General features: G+C 42.5%; 1 protein-coding gene across 5 annotated transcripts in view; it reads left to right on the top strand.

The window, feature by feature from the left end:
* AHRR (aryl hydrocarbon receptor repressor) overlaps window positions 1-17,665 on the top strand; it is a 383,059-nt gene that overhangs the window by 48,712 nt on the left and 316,682 nt on the right. Inside the window, exon 1 of one of the 5 annotated variants that reach the window (XM_056520835.1) lies at window positions 7,022-7,099. The exons of the other annotated variants lie outside the window; for them this stretch is intronic. The gene's annotated coding sequence lies outside the window, so the exon portion shown is untranslated. Of the gene's footprint in view, window positions 1-7,021; window positions 7,100-17,665 lie in introns of those variants that run through there. 5 annotated transcript variants of the gene reach the window in all.

The raw sequence follows: 17,665 nt of genomic DNA, 5'->3' as shown, positions 1-17,665 counted from the left end.
TTAAAAAAGGCCAAAATTCAGCTTTTTTGTCACATTTTATTTAAAAAAAATTATAAAAAATTATCTAAAAGTTTTATATATGCAAATGTGGTATCGATAAAAAGTACAGATGACGGCGTAAAAAAATTAGCCCTCATACCGCCCTATATATGGAAAAATGAAAAAGTTATAGGTGGTCAAAGTAGGGCGATTTTTGATTACTGATTTTGTACAAAAAGTTATAGATTTTTTTTTTTTTTTAAGCGGTACAAAAATATAAAAGTATCTAGCCATGGGTATCATTTTAATCGTATTGACCCACAGAATAAAGAACACGTGTCATTTTGTACCGTAAAGTGTATAGTGTGAAAACAAAACCCTCCAAAATGCGCAAAATTTTGGTTTTCATTTAAATTTCCTCCCTAAAATTTTTTTTTGGGGGGGTTCCCCATACATTTTTTTGTAAAATGAGAGGTTTCATTACAGAGTACAGAGTACAATTGGTCACGTACAAAACAAGCCCTTATATGGGTCTGTAGATGGAAATATAAAGGAGTTATGGATTTTAGAAGGCAAGGAGGAAAAAAACGAAAATGCTAAAATAAAATTGGCCTGGTCCTTAAGGGGTTAAATTCCTCACTCGTCTATGCCCAATTCATTTTAACCCCTTAAGGACCAGGCCATTTTACACCTTAGGACCAGAGTGTTTTTTGAACATCTGACCACTGTCACTTTAAACATTAATAACTCTGGAATGCTTTTACTTATCATTCTGATTCTGAGATTGTTTTTTCGTGACATATTCTACTTTAACATGGTGGTAAATTTTTGTGGTAACTTGCATCCTTTATTGGTGAAAAATCCCCAAATTTGATGAAAAAATTGAAAATTTAGCTTTTTTCTCACTTTGAAGCTCTCTGCTTGTAAGGAAAATGGATATTCCAAATAAATTTTTTTTATTCACATTTCCAATATGTCTACTTTATGTTTTTACTTTTGGAAGACACCAGAGGGCTTCAAAGTTCAGCAGCAATTTTCCAATTTTTCACAAAATTTTCAAACTCACTATATTTCAGGGACCAGTTCAGGTTTGAAGTGGATTTGAAGGCTCTTCATATTAGAAATACCCCATAAATTACCCCATTATAAAAACTACACCCCCCAAAGTATTCAAAATGACATTCAGTAAGTGTGTTAACCCTTTAGGTGTTTCACAGGAATAGCAGCAAAGTGAAGGAGAAAATTCACAATCTTCATTTTTTACACTTGCATGTTCTTGTAGACCCAATTTTTGAATTTTTACAAGGGGTAAATGGAGAAAATTTATACTTGTATTTGTAGCCCAATTTCTCTCGAGTAAGCACATACCTCATATGTCTATGTAAATTGTTTGGCGGGCTCAGAAGGGAAAGAGCGACAAGGGGATTTTGGAGAGTACGTTTTTCTGAAATTGTTTTTGGGGGCATGTTGCATTTAGGAAGCCCCTATGGTGCCAGAACAGCAAAAAAAAAAACCACATGGCATACCATTTTGGAAACTACATCCCTCAAGGAACATAACAAGGGGTACAGTGAGTCTTCACACCCCACATGTGTTTTATTAAATATTCATGAAGTGGGATGTGAAAATGAAAAATTTGATTTTTTTACACTAAAATCCTGGGGTTACACCAAATTTTTCATTTTCACAAGTGGTAAAAGGAGAAAATGAGAAAATGTCACCGTAAGTTTGTAAATACATTTCTTTGGAGTAAGGACATACCTCAATTCTGGGCGTAAACAGCTTGCACACTGGTCTGAGAGGAGCAGGTTGCATTCAGGGGCCTTGAGCTTCTGCGGTGCGGCCTATGAAGCCAGAACAGTGGGACCCCCCCTCAAGGGGCATTACATGGGGTAAATAACTGGGGTACACTAAATAACTAAAATGGGGTACAGTGGGACATAAAATTATAAAACAGGTTATGTTCCCAGAATGATGACCCAGAGCATAGCCAAAACTAAAAAATATGCCAGCCCCAAACCCTATGCTCTGAATCATCATTCTGGGAATGTGATGTGTGTGGCCGTCCCTAACCTGTTGCCTCAAATGCGCACCCCGCTCAGGTGGAGAGAGAGCGCTGCGCATTTGAGGCAACAAAAAAAGTCCCCGATGATAGTGACTCAAAGGGATGTGAAGAAAGGGATGCTGGTATAAAAGTTGTCCACGTACACGTGGTAACCCTTATCCAGCAATGGGTGCACAAGCTCCCAAACGATTTTCCCGCTAACACCCAGAGTGGGGGAACAATCTGGGGGTTCAATACGGGAATCTCGTCCCTCATACACTCTAAACTTGAGAGTGTACCCGGAGGTACTCTCACAAAGTTTATAGAGCTTCACACCATACCGCGCCCGCTTCGAGGGAATATACTGGCGGAAGATGAGTCTCCCCTTAAAACTGATAAGAGACTCATCAACCGAGAGCTCCCTGTGGGGTACGTAGGCCTCCAAAAATTTGGCCCCAAAGTGATCGATGACCGGCCTCACTTTGTAAAGCCGGTCATGGGCGGGATCACCTCGGGGCGGACATGCCGCATTATCTGCATAATGCAGGCATTTCCGAATGGCCTCGAACCGCCTCCGTGCCATGACCATACTGTAAAGCGGGCTCTGGTAGAGGATGTCCCCGCTCCAGTACTGTCTGACACTTGGTTTTTTGACCAGGCCCATATGCAGCAAGAGGCCCCAAAATGTCCTCATCTCTGCTGAATCAATGGCGTACCATTCATTGGGCTTGGCCAAAACAGAATCAGGGTGGTGGGCGATGAACTGCCTGGCGTACGGATTCGTCTGCTCCACCATTAGATTGACAAAACTGTGACTGAAAAAATAACTGAAATAGTCAATTTCAGTGAATCCAGAATTGTCAATCCGGATTCTGGAGTCGCCAACAAACTTCGGAACCCGTGGCTGATAAGCCTCTGGGGGTCTCCAGACAGGTTCACCGGAAGGGGGCTCCGGTAAACTTGTCTGGGGGGGTCGGACTCCTAGTACGAGCAGCATCACCACTCGCACTAGTGCCGGCCACTGGGCCACTATCATGGGGGGTGCGTGGCCTCGCCTGGCGGCGTCTCTGCCGCCGTGCAGGGGGCTCATCATCAGTACTGGATGATGAAGAACACAGGAATGTTGGATCTTCATCGTCCTCACTGACAGATTCGGAGTCGGAGGCAAGAAAAGCGTATGCCTCTGCTGCCTAAAATGCCTGGCGAGCCATCGCCTTTTTTCTACGGTGGTGGTGGTGGGGGGGGGGGGTTGGTGGCGTGTGTGTGTGGGGGGGGGAGGTGAGTATGTAGTGCGTGTGATTGGTGTAACTAACTGTATGGGGGGGAAAAAATCCCTTGAATCCCTAATAGGGCCCGGGTCACACTAAAAAAATTGTGGCGGACCCTTTAGGTCCTATTAGGGGGTCAGGGGGGGGGGGGGAAATGTTAACTTTTTTTTACTTTATTTTACTGGTTAACCCTACCTGTCCCTGGTGCTGTACTCTCTCCCTGCTCTAAGGGGGGTCTTCCTCAGTGAGGGGCTTCGATCTTCACAGAGGGGGGGTCCCTGGCTCCTTCTCGCAGCTCTGGCCGCTGAATGAACTCAGGGAGCAAGCAGAGCCACGAGAAGGGGCAGTTAACCCCTCCTCTGCCGGGCCAATAGCAGCGATCCTGGGGGGTGACAAAATCGCCACCTCCCCATAGATACAGAGGGTGATAGGGGGTGTATCCTACACCCCCGATCACCTTGTATCTCCGGGTCCCGCATCACTGGAATAGCTGAAAATCGCAAGTGTGAATTCACTTGCGATTTTCGGCGATCGCCTACATGGGGGGGGGGGTCTGTCAGCATCGACATACGATGCTTTTATATGTCGGAGCCATCGCATTAACTGCTATCCGACAGCGCACAATGCTTAAGCTGCTGTCGGATAGCAGTTTAAGCATCCCTGGCAGGTTCGCTCACCCTATTCCCGCTGCTCCGGGTCCACTTCGCGATCCTCCGGTGTCTTGCGCATCTTCTCCAGGGTCCGGGCCTCGCTTTCCGGTGTCGTTATTATGTCACTACGCACGCCATGCCGGCACAGCAGCGTAATAACGTCACCAGAAAGCGAGGCCCGGACCCTGCAGAAGATGCGGAAGAAGCCGGAGGATCGCGAAGAAGAGACCGGAGCAGCGGGACAGCATCGGGAGCGTTGAGGACCTGGTCTGGAGCGGCGGGGACAGGTGAGTACAGCTTCCTATACTTTACATTGCACGGATCCCTCAACATACGATGGATTCGAACGAATTACCATCGTATGTTGAGGGACCACTGTACTCACTGTACCCCGTAGCGAATACCTTCAGGGGTATAGTTTTTAAAATGGGGTCATTTGGGGGGGTGTTCCTATGTTCTACTACCTTTTAATTTCTGCAAACCTTGCATAGCACACAAAAAAGATGTACTTTTCAAATTTTAAAAATTTCAAGTTAAATTGTTAGGCTTCTAACTAATTAAAAATGTTAATGAAAAACAAAAAAAATGACGTCAAAATAAAGTAGACATCTGAAAGTATAAGTTTCATAAACTATTTGGTCAGTATGTATAAATATATGCAACCTATTAGTGTTAAAATAGCAAAAAATCTTAATTTTTTGTAAAAATTACATGATTTTTTACATTGGAAAAAAAAACTACAAATGATATCGGCTTACTTTTACTATGTACATGAAGGACAACTTGTGACAAAAAAACAATGTCAGAATTATTGTGATTGGCAAAACGTTACCAGAGTTATTCTCTAATAAAGACAGACATCCCCGACAGGCCTGGTCTTTCAGGGGCGTACAGGTTTATTTGGGTTGGTCCTTTAGGGGTTAACAGAGAATGGTCAGAAACAGAGAAAATATCCAGTGAACAGCAGTTGTGTGGACCAAAAAGACTCGTTGATGTCAGAAAGATAACAGTAACTCAACAAACCACTTGTTACAACCAAGGTATGCAGAATATGATCTCTGAATGCAAAACATGTTGAACCTTATAGCTGATGGGCTACAAGTCCACACTAGGCATCACTCCTGTCAGTTAAGATAAGGAAACTGAAAGTAATATTTGCAAGAAAGAATCTTACCTGGTCTGATGAGTCTCTATTCCAGCTGCAACATTTAGATCGCAGGGTAAGAATTTGAAAGCGTTGATCCATCCTGCCTTGTATCAATGATTCAGGCTAATGGTGGTATAATGGTGTGGGGGACAATTTCTGGTTACACTTTTGGCCTCATGATTTACACGTGACAGCCTACCTAAGTATTGTTGCTGACTATGTCCATCCCTTTATGAACACTGTGTACTTGGCTTCTAATGGCTACTTCCAGCAGGATAATGCACTTTGTCCCAAGCTCAGATCACCTCAAACTGGTTTCTTGAACATGACAATGAGTTTACTGTACTCCAATGGCCTCCACAGTCACCAGATCTTAATCCAATAGAGCAACTTTAGATATGGTGGAACGAGACCTTTGCATCACGAATGTTCTGCCGAAAAATCTGCAGCAACTGCATAATGCTAGCATGTCCTTATGGACCAAAATCTCTGAGGAATGTTTACAACACTACAAAGTATGTCATGAAGAATGAAGGCTGTTCTGAAGGAAAAAGGGGGTCCAACCCAGTACTAGCAAGGTAAACATAGAAACATGTGTCAGCTCATCTAGTTGCCCAATATTCTAAATACTATGAATAGTGCCTGGCCCTTTCTTATATGAAGGATAGCCTTATTCCATGCATCCACTACTCTCTCAGTAAAGTAATACTTCCTGATATTACTGCAGAAACCTTTGCCCCTCTAATTTAAAACTATGTGCTCTTGTGGTAGTTTTTATTTTTTATATACACTCCTCTTTTACCATCTTGATATAGTTTAAGCATGGTGGGGGAGATTTATCAAAACCTGCACAGAGGAAAAGTTGCTGATTTGCCCATAGAAACCAATCGGATCGCTTCTTTTCTTTTTTCAGAGGCCTTTTCAAAAATGAAAGAAGTGATCTGATTGGTTGCTATGGGCAATTCAGCAACTTTTCCTCTGGGCAGGTTTTGATAAATCTCCCCCGTTGTGTATTATTCTCAGTCCAAACTGTAACTGTAGCCTTGTCTCTGAAAATGGGAAAACATGATTTTAACACATATACATTGAATACATATATACATTTAATTAAGTATTTTATTTATTTTACATTCATTTTATGGTAGATGGGGAGCCACATGGGATCTTTGCTCCAAGTGAGACGCTGCCTAGACACTGTTCTGCACACACATACTTACCTTCTCTCCAAGATTTCTCTGATGATAGGGGAGATGGTGACCAAAGTACAACAGGACAGCTCCAGTCAGAAGTGACGTGGACAGGTTGGAGCTCTGCTCTTCCCCTCCCTCTCCAATTCCACTGCTGTATGCAATGCTGTCTGCCATCTGCCATGTAATATTCCCTCTCTCCAGCAGATGGCAGACAGCATTACATACAGAATATGTGAACCAGGGTTGGCAACCGATATTAATATATTTGTTACTAAAATTGTATCATGATTTATAAAGTTGTCTTAGAGTACCATTCTCGTTGTTGCTCGTAGCAACCAATCACAGAACAACTTTAATTTCTCATATTACTCTGGTAAAATAAGTTCAACTCTGGTTGTCATGTGCAACAAAGAGAATCGCACTATAAAACAGTTTGATAAATCTCCCCCGATTTACTGTTTTCACACAGAAAAGAACTGACCGTGTTTCAGTCACATACTGCACTTTTAATAGGTGCTCACCAGTTTAAAAGTATTTTGACTTTGATAAACGTAAAATGGGGGATTTATTTAGACTAGCGTCTCTGATTTCTGGCATTACTTAAGCAAGTGCAAGTTTTGATAAATCTGCCTGACAGTGGGCCCAGAGCAGACATGATAGGTGACATCCACCTGACAGGTCAGAAAGACCGGCACCAGGACACCACCAGTGGAGAGAACAAAAAGTGGACATGGATATTCACTAAAACAAGCTGATGAATACCAGAGCACAACCGAAAGTGTAGAGTGCAACTGAGAACACAACTTGAAGGAAAAAATAAGGTATGGTATGACATGGTATGTTGGGATTTAACAATAAAATGTAAAAGTGTTTTTATTATCAGAAATTCCATAATTGTGTAGTAATGGAAAAAACTATTTCAAACAAAACACAATGCTAAATAGTTTGAACTGGAGAGAATGCAAAGTCTGAGATTTGCAATTCTGACTTTCTTTCTATTCATGCAGACTACAATTTGTTGGCTGCACCCTATGTGCCATGAATTAAATGTCACCGATTCAAAACAGATTAAGCTTATTAAAAAAATTTAGGTTTTTGAATTTGGTTAACATAAGGATAACCCTACTAAACAACTTTAAAGAATTAAACATGCGAGTTTTTTAAATGTAATGGTTTTCACAAAGTAAACAATTTTACTGCACAGTGTTGCTTATTACTATTACTAGCTGAGTACCCAGCGTTGCCCGGCTTTTCCTTCCTAATCCTTGTTGGGGAGGAAAATCAACAAAGGAAGAAGCTTTTGACTTCATATCCCGGCCTCATATATTGTTGTCATATCCCAACCCCATATCCAGTTCCCATATCTCGACCTCCAGTCCCGACCTCCAGTCCCGACCTCATGTCCCGTCCTTATGTCCAATCCTTATATCCTGTCCTCAGGTACAACTGTTTTGTGATGAAGATATTGTAAGCTGAAAAAATACATATCCAAAGGATAGGGGATAGGATGTCTGATCGCGGGGGTCCTGCCACTGGGAACCCCTGCAATCTGTCATTGCACACCCACCTTTTTGAGCTCTCCGCAGCGCTGGAGGCTCCAAATGTGTAGCATGATGACCATGGGGCCAGAGTATAGTGATGTCACGACTCCGCCCCCCATGTGACATTACGCTCCACCCCCTTAATGCAAGTCTATGGGAGGGGGCGTGACGGCCATCCAGCAGAGTTATTCACCTCCTACTGTTGCTAAGCAACAACTCCCAGCATGCACAGCCAAAGGGCTGCAACAGCTGGTGGTAAAACTACAAAGGGCTGCAACAGCTGGTGGCTGCAACAGCTGGTGGCAAAACGACAGCTCCCACCATGCCCTTTGGCTGTTTGTGCATGCTGGGGCTTGTAGTTATGCATCAGCTGGATGCACTTTTTTTCTATGAAAAAGTGTGCCTCCAGTTGTTGCATAACTGCAACAACCAACATGCACAAACAGCCAAAGGGCATACTGGTGCAGTGAGCATTTACACCCCACTGTTCCAAAGATCTGTCAAACGCCAGTGCCTTGAGGGGTGTAGTTTCCAAAATAATATGCCCTGTCCACACATGGGGTATTTTCATACTCAGAAGAAATGGGGTTACAAATTTTGGGGGTCATTTTCTCCTATTACCCCTTGTAAAAATGTAAAATTTGGGGAAAAAACTGCATTTTAGAGAAAAAATTTATTTAATTTACACATCCAACTTTAACAAAAAGTCGTGAAATACCTGTGAGGTGTTTAGGCTCACTGGACCCCTTGTTACGTGCCTTAAGGGGTGTAGTTTCCAAAATAGTATGCCATGTGTTTGTTTTTTTGCTGTTCTGGCACCATAGGGGCTTCCTAAATGCGACATGCCCCCCAAAAACCATTTCAGTAAAATTTGCTTTCCAGCATTGTGGTGCACCCGCAGTGCACTTGACGTCCACACATGGGGTATTTCCATACTCAAAAGAGATGGGGTTACAAATTTTGTGGGATAATTTCTCCTATTACGCCTTGTAAAAAATGTAAAATTTAGGGAAAAAACAGCATTTTTGTGATTTTTTTTTTTTTTTAAATTTACACATCCAACTTTAACGAAAAGTCGTCAAACACCTGTACCCCTTACGTGCCTTGAGGGGTGTAGTTTCCAAAACAATATGCCATGTGTTTTTTTTTTTGCTCTTCTGGCACCATGGGGGCTTCCTAAATGCGACATGCCCCCCAAAAACCATTTCAGAAAAATTCACTCTCCAAAATCCCATTGTCGCTCCTTCCCTTCTGAGCCTTGTAGTGCACCCACAGAACACTTGACGTACACATATGAGATATTTCCTTACTCAAGAGACATTGGGCTACACATTTTAGGGTGATTTCTCTCCTTTTACCCCTTGTAAAAATTCAATAACTGGGTCTACAAGAACATGCAAGAAGATTTTGAATTTTATTCTTCACTTTGCTGCTATTCCTGTGAAACACCTAAGGGTTAACACACTTTCTGAATATCATTTTGAATACTTTGAGGGGTGCAGTTTTTATAATGGGATCATTTATAGGGTATTTCTAATATGAAGGCCCTTCAAATCCACTTCAAAACTGAACTGGTCCCTGAAAAATTCCGATTTAGAAAATTCTGTGAAAAATTGCTGTTGAACTGTGTCTTCCAAAAGTAAAAACATGTCAACTTTATGAGGCAAATATAAAGCAGACATATTGTATATGTGAATCAATATATAATTTATTTGGTTTAAAAAAGAAGAAAAAAGTGCAAAATTTTCTAATTTTTCATCATATTTTGGAATTTTTCACCAAGAAATGATGCAAGTATCAACAAAAATTTACCACTAACATAAAGTAGAATATTTCACACAAAAAACTATCTCGGAATCAGAATGAAAAGTAAAAGCATCCTAAAATTATTAATGCTTAAAGTGAGAGTGGTCAGATGTGCAAAAAATGCCTGGGTCCTTAAGGTGACAAACTGTATTCCACCGGAGTACCCCTTTAATCATCACATTTTATTACTTACCCCCAGGTCTGGATTAACACAGGGGCAGATGGAGGGGCCTGCATCTCCAGGCCTATACATGAAAATAGGTCCAGTGGACCGTTATAGGCTGCCCACTTACATAAGCTGCATCCGCATAAGCTGAGCACAGAGAGGTCTCCAAAGCTGGCCCTGTGTCTTGCTAACTAGTTTGAAACTCCTCAAAACGCTCACTGTTATACAAAACAGGCACACTTCTAAGCATAAGACATATTTTATTTACCTATTTGCTAAAATCTAAACATAATGAAATATAAACAATGAATCATGGAAGTAAGAATCAATACATTTACCGGATATTGTATCATCACTCCGTGATCGGGGGACTCATCATCGATCATAGGAGGTACCCGTCTATGTCTGCATCACACAAAGCGTCCGCTGTGGCTGGAAATCCCATTGATTCGGGGAGTTACCAGAGTTTTTGTCCCTGATTTACCACGCCTAGCAGATACCCTCCCCCCTCCCCCCCTTCCCTGCCGTAAAGTGGATGCTTCATACTTTGTGAGGCTGGTGCTGTGCCCACAGGATTGGAAATAATACCAACGTGCAGAGACCGGAGAGATGCAGTACTGAAAGCAGTAATTCGTGAACACAGCCGCTTAGTCAGAGTGACAGACCCGAGGATGATACTGTACTGACCAATTCCTAGAGAGGTACAGTCAGCATGACTGCACCATTATAAGCAGATACGCCATTCAGGAGCATGGAAAAGCCAGATCAGAATTTCACACTTGGCTTTTTCATGCTCCTGAATGCCATATCTGCTTGTAATAGAACAGCTTTTATTAACAAATATGCCATTCAGGACCATGAGGAAAAACCATATGTGAATAGCTTTTCCATGCTCATGAACGACATATTTGCTTATGGCTGTGCCATATGCAGTGATTCATGTCCACAGACACTCAATCAGGTCCAAAAGACCCAAAAATTACTGTCCCTAATGGCTAATGATTCCTAGAGGTACAGCATGAGCGATGAGGTCGGGCTTGGAAGCCATATGTGGATCTACCTACCTAATGTGGGGAAAGTCCTATTGCAAAGGGGGCACAATTAAGGTGGAGGGAGGACCTACTTACTGGGGCAATTATTTTGGCAATAGAATGAATTATGCAGGATTTTCCTACCTGCCTACATAATAGGAGGTGGGGTCTACTTAATATTTGGTGGTTTACCTACCTACTATACAAAAGGAGCACAAAAGGGGGCATTATTCCTATTCTGGCACTATAGATGGGGAGCTTGTATAGAGGTGCCAAGGATGCTGAAAAACTGTTGCCTCTAAGATATTTGCCTGCCAATTCCCCAGAAAGGAGTCACGGCTGGAAGAAATGGTCATAGTGGGCTGAGCCAGAGGGAAAAGACAAGGAAAGAGGACGACTCTGATCAGAGAAGTCGTCACCTGTAGGTCCAAACCATTCCCATTGTGGGAGCTTTCACACAAAGTATAGATGTTGTACTTGCCTTTATTTCACTAAACAAAATTAAAAAAAACTTTTATGGGAGTCCAGAGTGTCAAAGAGTTGAGGCTGGAAATGCGCTGTGTTTCTGGGCCGCAACACTTCTCCCCTGTGATTTTATGTTTGTAGCTTCTTTGACACACACATACCATATGCGTGAATAGGGATTGTGGTGCATGCGCAGTGTAACTGACAGTTTTGGACTCATGGGAGAAGTGTTACTGTCCGGTGGACACAGTGGATCCCCTACCGCACCTCTTTGATACTGTGGGCCCCCATAAAAGTGTTGTTGTTTTTTTTTTTTGCTAAATAAATGCTAAAAAAAAAATAAAAAAAAAAAAAAGATTGTGTAAAGGTGTGCAAAGTATTGACACACTAACAACTATTCAGATTCAGCTGATGATTTCATTTGCATAAAACGTGACATTTGCACTTCATCTGTGCTATAAAAATTGCTTTGGGTTGCATTTTCAATTTATCTATTTCTTTTAAAAGACCCATAAAAATCCAAGCCTGTGATGCTTACCCCTTCATCCTAGTTTTCTCTCTTTTTTTTTTATTTTTTTATGTACATTCCAGTATTAAATCCAAATACCTATTATCAGCCACTCCATCATAATCCCTTTATGAAATTAACTTTGATTATTTCACATCTTTTCTGTAAGGTTTCTTCCATGTGTCACATTTATTTATAAACTCTCAACTTCCAGCCCCTTGCCTTTTTGTTGTTCCAGTCTCTCTTTTTTTACTACATTTGGGTAAACCTGAAATAAGTAGTAACAGCAACCCTGTAGGGGTGACTTCCTGAGGGGTAAACCCTTAACTAGAACCCCCTTAGGACACTTCTAGATATATTTAACCCCTTAAGGACACAGCCTATTTTGACCTTAAAAAACGGACGCGGCCATTTTTTCTAAATCTGACCTCTGTCACTTTAAGCATTAATAACTCTCCGATGCTGTAACTTATTAATTTGATTCCGAGACTGTTATTTCATGACATATTCTAATTTATGTTACTGTATATACACGAGTATAAGCCGACCTGAATATAAGCCGAGGCCCCTAATTTCACCCCAAAATCCCAGGAAAAGTTATTGACTCGAGTATAAGCCTAGGGTGGGAAATACATCATCCCCCCCCTGTCATCATCCAGACCCCCGTCATTAACACCCTCATCATCATCACCCTGTCATCCTCCCCCCTTCATCATCCCACACACCCCCTTCATCATCCCCTTGTCATCATCCCACACACCCCCTTCATCATCCCCTTGTCATCATCCCACACCCCCCTTCATCATCCCCTTGTCATCATCCCCTTGTCATCATCCCACACCCCCTCTTCATCATCCTCTTGTCATCATCCCCTTGTCATCATTCCACCCCCCCTTCATCATCCCCCTGTCATCATCCCACCCCCCCCCCCCCCTTCATCATCCCCTTGTCATAATCCCACACACCCCCCTTCATCATCCCCTTGTCATCATCCCACACCCCCCCTTCATCATCCCCTTGTCATCATCACCACATGTCATCATCACCGCTTGTCAATGTCTGATACAGTGGTCTTCAACCTGCGGACCTCCAGATGTTTCAAAACTACAACTCCCAGCAAGCCCGGGCAGCCAGCGGCTGTCCGGGCTTGCTGGGAGTTGTAGTTTTGAAACCTCTGGAAGTCCGAAGGTTGAAGACCACTGCGGCCTTCGACCTCATCCAGCCCCCCCCCCTTTAGTTCTGTACTCACCTCCGCTCGTCGGGACATTGGGGTGCGCTGGTCCGGTGGGATAGTGGTTCCGGGCTGCCATCTTCACTGGGGGGCCTCTTCTCCGTGCTTTGGTCCCGGAATAGAGGCGTTGCCTTGACGATGACGCAGAGGGACGTTGGTAATGAACGTACCTCTGCGTCGTCGTCAAGGCAACGTGACTGTTCCGGGGCCGGGCCCGAAGCGCGGAGAAGAGGCCCCCCGGTGAAGATGGCAGCCCGGAACCACTATCCCACCGGACGACCTCCCCACCGGACAGTCCTGCAGCACTGGACCAGTGCACCCTAACGTCCCGCCGAGCGGAGCTGAGTACAAAACTAAAGGGGGTGAGAGGGGGGGTGGGCTGGATGATGTCGAAGGCCGCAGTGGTCTTCAACCTGCAGACCTCCAGAGGTTTCAAAACTACAACTCCCAGCAAGCCCGGACAGCCGATGGCTGCCCGGGCTTGCTGGGAGTTATAGTTTTGAAACCTCTGGAGGTCCGCAGGTTGAAGACCACTGAGGGCGGAGAGTTCACTCGAGTATAAGCCGAGGGGGGTGTTTTCAGCACGAAAAATTGTGCTGAAAAACTCTGCTTATACTCGAGTATATACGGTAGTCGTAAATTTTCGGCGATACTTGCATCATTTCTTGGTGAAAAATTCCAAAATTTCATGAAACATTTGAAAATTTAGCATTTTTTTTTACTTTGCAACTCTCTGCTTGTAAGGGAAATGGACATCCCCAAAAAATTATATCTCAATTCACATATACAATGGGGGAATTTATTATTGGTTTCAACCTGGTTTTGTGGTGTACAATTGTCTCACAGGTTTTTCAAAAGGAACATACCAAGTCATGATTTCAGTTGATATCATGCAGTGGTAAGGAATTCATCATATGCGACTTTTCAGTTTGTCGCATCTTTTGACGCGACTGTGCTAACTTAGGCGCAAATCTACACCAGCCCTGACTTGGCTTACAGAACTGACTGTGGACAGCATTTTTAAAAAGTCAAACATTTTGTCGCACGGAATAAAAAGTTGCACAAAAAGACACAAAGGAATCGCCATACAAAGTGGTTTGTGGAAGTAAGAAATGTGATCAGCACCAGATTTATCACTTGCTCTGCACCATGTAATAAAGCTGGTGCAGGTGCACAGTTTCCACCACATGAATTAATGGGTAAAAAAACATTCACCTACACCACTCTTGATGAATTCCCCCAATATGTCTACTTTGTGTTGGCATCATAAAGTTGACATGTTTTTACTTTTTGAAGACTTTAGAGGGCTTCAAAGTTTAGCAGCAATGTTCCAATTCTTCACGAAAATTTCAGAATCTGAATTTTTCAGGGACCAGTTCAGTTTGAAGTGGATTTGAGAGACCTTTCTGTGAAAAATACCCCATAAATGACCCCATTATATAAACTACACCCCTCAAAGTATTCAAAATGACATTCAGAAAGGTGTTTCACAGGAATAGCAGCAAAGTAAAGGAGAAAATTCAAAATCTTACATTTTTACACTAACATGTTCTTGTAGATCCATTTTTTTTTAATTTTTACAAGGGGTAAAAGGAGAAAAAGCCCCCCAAAATGTTTAACCCAATTTCTCTCGAGTAAAGAAATACCTCATATGTGCCCTGCGGATGCAGTAAAGGGCCTAGAAAGGAAGGAGTGACAATGGAATTTGGAGAGCAAATTTTGCTAAAATGGCTTTTGGGGGTATGTTGCATTTAGGAAGCCCCCATGGTGCCAGAACTTAAAAAAACAAAAACAAACACATGGCATACCATTTAGGAAACTACACCACTCAAGGAATGTAACAAGGGGTACAGTGAGCCTTATAAATGAAAACTATTTTTTTCCACTAAAATGCTGGTTTTTTCCCCAAATTTAAAATTTTTACAAGCGGTAATAGGAGAAAATGCCCCCCAAAATTTGTAACCCCATTTCTTCTGAGTATGGAAATACCCCATGTGTGGACATAAATCACTCTGCGGGCACACTACAGGGCTCAGAAGAGAAGGAGCCACATTTGGCATTTGAAAAGCAAATTTTGCTAAAATGGTTTTTGGGGGGCATGTCACATTTCGGAAGCCCCTATGGTGCCAGAACAGCAAAATAAATAAATAAATAAATAAATACTATTTTGGAACAGCTGGATGCAGGTTGGCTGTCTGGGCATGTTGGGAGTTGTAGTTTTACAACAGCTTGAGGCACACAATTTCAACTCCCAGCATGCCCAGACAGCCGTTTGCAGCCGGGCATGCTGGGAGTTGTAGTTTTGCAACATCTGGAGGACCACAGTTTTGAGACCACTGTGTAGACTGTCTGGACATGCTGGGAGTTGTACTTTAGCAACTTGTAAGGGACACCTGTTGCTCCCGTAGAGACCACCATGCACCCGCCAAACACACCAATCCTGACGCGCACCCGCCACCCCTGCACACCCTATCGCTGATTGGGTTAATCACATGGGGTCCCGGGGTATCGGGCGGGAGTGGTCTCCCGCCAGACATCCCGGGACTTTAGCTAATTAACCCGATCAAATGCACGCATTTAATGAACGCCCTATATATACGTCGGAATGCACAAAGGTATCGCATCATCCGCTGTATATATACGGCGTTCTGGGTGAAGGGGTTAAAATAATGATGATCTTGTGCAATATAAATAACACCACTAGGTGTCAGAGTGATTCTTAATACACGTCCGCTGTACTGCTCATTAACGGGATGTTATATTTCATACTTTATATCAGTGGTCTTCAACCTGTGGCCCTCCAGATGTTGCAAAACTACAACTCCCAGCATGCCCGGACAGCTGTTGGCGTTGGAGACCATTGCTCTATATGTTCTGAACGAGTCCTAAATGTGTGCACTAACAGCCTGTCACTGACTCTACACAAACCTATCTGCCTAATATTACTGTGAGCTGCATTACTTGTGGTTGCTGACTAAGAATGCTGCCAGGCCTCCTTGGTATTAAAAGGAGAGGAGGAAAAAACACACAAAATAAAAATGAGCTGTGTCCAGAAAGATATATATATATATATATATATATATATATATATATATATATATACTCAACATGTGCACATTCATCCATGTGAACCTTCATTGCAAAATCTGCAACAGGGCGCCATGCCTCCTTAAAGGAGTACTCCGGTGGAAAACAATTTTTTTTTTAAATCAACTGGTGCCACAAAATTAAACAGATTTGTAAATTACTTCTATTTAAAAATCTTAAGCCTTCCAGTACTTATCAGATGCTGTATGCTCCACAGGAAGTTGTATTTCCTTCTGGAGTTCTTTTCTGTCTGACCACAGTGCTCTCTACTGACACCTCTGTCTGTATCAGGAACTGCCCAGAGCAGGAGACATTTGTCTATGGGGATTTGATTGTACTCTGGATACTTCCTGACATGAACAGAAGTGTCAGGAGAGAGCACTGTGGTCAGACAGAAAAGAATTCCAGAAATAAATACAACTTCCTGTGGAGCATACAGCAGCTGATAAGTACTGGAAGGATTAAGATTTTTAAATAGAAGTAATCTACAAATCTGTATAACTTTCTGGCACCAGTTGATTTAAAGAAAAAAAGAAAACATTTCCTCGGAAGTACCCCTAACACTTGGCAGAGAAATAAAAGTAGGCGATTTTGGCAACCACCAACTGTTCCAGGAAAGGTCCATATTGCTTTTATACCTTAACAGCTATTCAATTGTGTCCGCCACAAATCCAGCTGACAGATTCCCTTTAACACACAGTTTTTAATCAGAAAAAGGAGGCTCATGGGAGAGAAAGCTGGAAACAGACAAAAACCCCACCCTTAGGGCATGCAGCATTTAAAAAAAAAAAATGCCAGAAAAAATGGTCTGTTTGTAGTCCAACTCATAATTACCTATTGAAATACAGCCACAAAAATGCTATGTATTAACCATTCTTAGGCGATAAGGGACATTTATTAAAACCTGTCAGAGGAAAAGTCGACCAGTTGCCCATCAGATTGTTGATTTTTTTTCCAGAGACCTTTAAAAGGAAAAATAAATAAAATTAAATAAGCGATCTGGTCAACTGTACTCTGCACAGGTTTTGATAAATCCCCCCCTCCCCCCCCCCCCATGTTAACACACAGTTTTTGGTCCTGCCCTGTTATGGACTCATTCCAGCCTTTAGAGAGAAAGGGTCCAAAATGTTTTTGTATGTTTTTCACTAAAACTTTGGCTCATATACTGGCTAATGTCTGAATTTTACATCAGTTTTGAGGGTTAGCTAATGTCATTGTTTACATCTGCCACAGGAGTCAACCCACATTGTGGTCCACAAGTGCAGGTTCTCCACTCCAATGTAGGTGCACAACTGCACTTGGGGTTGAGCACCTCCTATCACTTTAGACCACGCTAATGTAGTTGTTTAATGTCTAGACAGTGGGAGGTCCCTTACCTTCTTCTTTGCTGTCAGAATGGCGCCCCAATGCTGCAGGAAGCCATGGCAGCCAGTAGCAATGAAGCACCGATAACACTGATCACTGTTGTTCTATGGAGCAGCATTATTCATTGTTTGCAACCTAAAAATTCTATGTAATAGTTATTTTTTTACACATTTTTCAGTATTTTATA

The sequence above is a fragment of the Hyla sarda genome, chromosome 5 (genome assembly GCF_029499605.1).
Source record: "Hyla sarda isolate aHylSar1 chromosome 5, aHylSar1.hap1, whole genome shotgun sequence".
In the NCBI taxonomy this organism is placed as follows: Eukaryota; Metazoa; Chordata; class Amphibia; order Anura; family Hylidae; genus Hyla; species Hyla sarda.
This window is presented reverse-complemented; position numbering and strand designations above follow the sequence as displayed.